This window comes from Argiope bruennichi, chromosome 7 (genome assembly GCF_947563725.1).
Source record: "Argiope bruennichi chromosome 7, qqArgBrue1.1, whole genome shotgun sequence".
NCBI lineage: Eukaryota > Metazoa > Arthropoda > Arachnida > Araneae > Araneidae > Argiope > Argiope bruennichi.
In genome coordinates, this window is record NC_079157.1 from 55,557,376 (window position 1) to 55,562,364 (window position 4,989).

Consider the following 4,989-nt stretch of genomic DNA (forward strand, 5'->3'; position numbering starts at 1 on the left):
GAGGAAAAAAATGTAAATAAAACAATTTCAATGAATCATTTAAATACCGTTTTTCTGTTTTATTTATTTTATTTTATTTTATTTTCTCACATTCGAAATATATAAAGAGAAAGCTTTGTAATCGTCAGAAAATACGAACTCGAGATTTTGATGAATCTGTACACTTCAGGACTTCCCGAGCCCGAAAAACACATTTTTCGAATTATGTCTGTCTCTGAACATAGCTATGCGGATGAAATTCGGTATATGGTCTTTTACTCCAAATTGGTATATTTTTATCAAATTTTGAACGACATTCAGAGAAAACTGTCTATCTGACTGTTCGAATATAAGTTAACCCTTTAAAGAGCCATTTTTTTCTATTCACATTATGTTAAAATATTTTTAGGCTTGAAATTAGAATAAGAAAAGGGATTCATTTAGCTTATTAGATAAATTTAATCTGATTAATTAATTAATTTGGTTAATTAATAATTAAATAACAAATCAAGATGCATCATTTTGTCTGAGATAAAGAACTGAAGCATCTAAGTTTCTGACTTACTAAAAAAAATCTGTCAGAACTTATGCCAACCTACATAATTTCATACAAAGATTGATAAATTTGGTGGGAAGCATACTTCCCACGGCCCTAGAAAGGGTTAATACGATGACTATGAAACGAATAGAACTATATCAATAAAATTTTTCACACAGATTTAACATCTTTAGTGTATCGATATGTATCAAATTTAAACCAAATCCATCAAAGGACTAACCGTTTGTTGGCCTATATTTTCACAAGCATTTAAATGTAATAGCCTTAAAAAAGCAACGATTTAAATATATGAAATTTTGTATGTGATTTTGTGATTATAATTGTAATTCCATGTCAAATTTTACTTTTAATCAGTCGGGAAAAAACCGCCTAAAACACACAATTGGTTTTGTTTTAACCGGATAAAATTCGCAATGGGTCACCTAATGAGCTTTTTCATAATTCTTGTTTGCCAATGGCATGTGATTAATAATAGACAAGTACATTTATAAAAGAGTAAACTAAAAAAATTTTTGAGCTCTTCCTTTTGTTTTCCTTGTTCTCAGAATATTTTAAACTTGTCTAAAATACATGTGATTTCTTTCCGAGAACTGAATACTCACCAATTTATTTTCTATCATCACAATAATTGATATGTTATGAGCAAACAATAGAGTCATATTCAATTTAACTATCACTTTTTGAAATGCCTAAATTTTAAAATAATGTCAAATAATCTCCAATAACCCTTAATAAAGATTCTTTAATTTAACATTTCAATCACTGTGAGTTTCTAGTTGCATAATATTTTTCCACTATGAAAAAGAAATATGAAATTAATATCTCAGCAATTCTAAAATAAAAAAAATGATAATTAATAAAAAAAAGCATTTAAATTAACTATTTTTTTTTAAAAAAACAAAGTGGTGTAATTATGTGATATAGTCCCTAGTCCACCAAAATGAACTCTTTAAAAATTGTCTTGGATACCAGAGTCGGTTTAACATTACGTGACTCGAACCGATGGAAGTGGTAGATTCAAACATTCTCCGGCCCTAGGCAATACACATTAGGAGGCTACTCTTCTAATAAACATTAACATTTCAACACTTCTTAACGAAATCAAACATGATAATGATATATTTAAAGTCAAGTTTTAATTTAATTTGTTTTCCTTTATTATGACTCATACAAATTCAAGCTCTTAATTTTAATCATTTCTAATTCTAATAACTAAATAGACGTTATCAAAAGATAGGATTTGGGTAAATATATTGGATCAGTGTTAATATTTTTTAATTCATAGAACTTTTATTTGTTACAAATTTATTAGGCTACTAGGCTAATAACATTTTGAAATCGACCTACCTGTTGCCCCACTTCAGCTGAACGTTCCTAGGTAGCTGCTTAGTCAGATATCCGCCAGTGCCTAGAGACATTTTCAAAGTGGGGCGTTTGTCCATCAAACGAAACTATTCATTTATTTGTTGGAAATCATAATAAAACATTTCAAAATAAATATTGAGTTGCATTTAATTATAACTGCATGTATATTATTAAATATAATTATTTATCAATTTTCTGATATTTTAAGTGCTAGTAAATGAATTTAATTAAAAAATTAAATAATGCTTTGATAATTAACCAGCGGGAATGGTATTCCCAAAAACTTCGCATATTCTCTAATTAAAGTGATATCCCAGAGAATGCCTTGCGTCACATTAGCTTACAATAGTTACGAAATATTAACTTTTAGCGGGAAATTAGCATTTTTCTGATCTTTGGCGAATTTTTTGGCGATTAATCCCTGGAATATGGTCAAAAGTATCCGAAAATTGAATTTAGGTTTCAGAGGCGTTCTTCCCACACGATTGAAACAAAAATTTGATATATTTATCATTGAATTTTTGAGTTATCGCATTTGCATGTTTCTGAAAGTATACATCAAAGGACAATTCAACCCCTTATTGGATTGGGCTTAAAATTTGATAGATGTCTACATAATGGATATTGATTCTGTGTACCTAATTTTATTCATCTAGCTCTCATCGTTTTGTAGTTGTCGTTTTAGCTTATATTCGAACAGCCGAACAGACTTCCCTTAAAAGGATTTTGCCCAAAATTTGGCAGAAATATATAAAGTAGGCGTAAAAAATGAATATCGAAGCATTTTTTAATTAATTTTGTTAATATACTATATATATTTGTCTATAACATTATATATATATATATACTAATTTGGATAATTTTAATCCGTTAACAAATTGATTGTGATTTGTTTATACGAATGCGATAACTCAAAATCGATCTCTGAAGTTTTTTTAACATCTATTGAATGAACTCTTTTGGCATTAGGGAATAACGGCCTTTGTTGCCAAAAATCCCTTTCTCATTCCCATTTCAATCAACTCAAAACCTCAACAAGCAGAATCACAAGGATCGTTGATCTTATCAAATTTTGGACTAAACGGAAGTGGTTCAAATGGTGGATTCTTTATATATATATATATATATATATATATATATATATATATATATATATATATATATATATATATATATATATATATATATATATATATATACAATCAAATGAAAAACCCACTCGTGAAAATGTACGAGAAAGTTGGGAAAAGAATACTCCGACTGGTTTTGTCAAAAGCAAAAAAAAATTATGATCAATAAATAATAAATCAGATTTATAAAAATTCTTGCTAAATTCTATTACAACAGCTAAAAATTCACATATTTTATTATACAGCAGATAGAAAACAAGCTCGAAATTTCTACTAGCCAATCACACTATTTCATCTTTTGTGGGAGTATTTGCATTCCATTCTCTTTTGACCCAGTTCCCATCAATGGGAAGGAAACAGATGTCAGAAGGGAGTGGCAAAGAAGAATTTGTAACTATAAAAAAAGGAGCTTGATCGCATGTTGATGGAGGGGAATTTAAAGTTACTTAAGTAACTTCCATTAGAGGACAGGGATGTACGCATATAGAAGATAGTACTCAAAATAAGTAATAAGAGTGCTTTTCCCCTTCCATATTTCCTCAAATTTTAGATCCATATTTTAAATAACTTTATTTTGTGAATCTGTTTATTATAATTCCACGGTAAAAAGTTATAATTCGTTGCGTTTTTTACTTTTTCATATACGAAGTATAGAGAAAGTATTGTAATTGTCAAATATTTCGAACTGGAGATTTTGACGAATCGATACGTTTTAAACCTCCTCGAGTTCGAAAAACACGTCTTTGGAAAATGTCCATCTGTCTGCCTGTGACAAAGACAATTCAAAAACGTTTTGAGCTAGATGGATGAAATTCGGTACACGGGCTTATACCAAATTTGTAGATTTCTGTCAAATTTTCTGCAAATCCGTTCAGAAAATGTTCGTCTGTTCGAATGTAAATTATCACGATAATTACAAAACAAAGAAGCTAGATGGGTAAGTTTCGGTACACAGATTTAACACCATCTTTCGTAAAGACACCAACAATATTTTGAACCAAATCCAACAAGGGGCTGACTGTCTGTGGGTCTGTACTTTCAGAAACATGTAAATGTGCTGACTCAAAAACGCAATAACTTAAATATATCACATTTGAGACGAGACTTTGTGACTTTAAACATAGCTTTGTGTCAAATTTTTGTTTCAATCAGTTGGGAAAGACGCATTTAAAACACAAATTCTATTTTCGGGTACTATTAACCGCATGCCAAGAATTAATCGCTAAATAACTCGTCAATGATGGCACGATAGATTCAGTAAAAGTGCTAAATTCGTGTTAAAGAATATTTTGTTATTATTATATGCCAATGCCATGCTAGCCGTTCACCGAGATAACATCTTTATTAGTGAGAATGTGAAAGTCTTTCGGGAGACCACTTCCGCTGGTTTATTTTAAAATACAGATTTTAATAACCATATTATTTACGACTTGATCTATTTAATATTGTTACAAATCTGTAATTTTGCTACCCGGCACGAATAGTATCACCGTAAGAAAGACCGTTGTACGATCTGTCCTGTGCATGTTGAGTGGGTGCCGCGTCAATAACCTCGGAGCTTGGCGACAACTTTGACGAGCATTTGGCGGCTTGGCGATAAAATGGATTATACTGGAAAGTTCGAGAAGTTTCACGATCCATCCAGTAGGAACCAAGATACACTCAGACACGCCCTGATTGGTCTGGAAGATTCTAGCCCCGCCTCCCAGAAGTATAAAAGACAGGCACTCTGAAGTTGCAGGGAAGCTCTGAACATCCTCCCAATCAAACAATTCATCCTCAAACAAGCCCAAAACTTCTATGGAAACATCATAAATATAGACAACCCCACCCTAAGTAACCTACCGACATATGATATAAATGACACCTGCAACAAACGCAGACCTCGCTGTGCCCTTGCAATTTAAATTGCAGACAAATAATACATAACCCTTTTTTTTCCCCACACACAAGAAA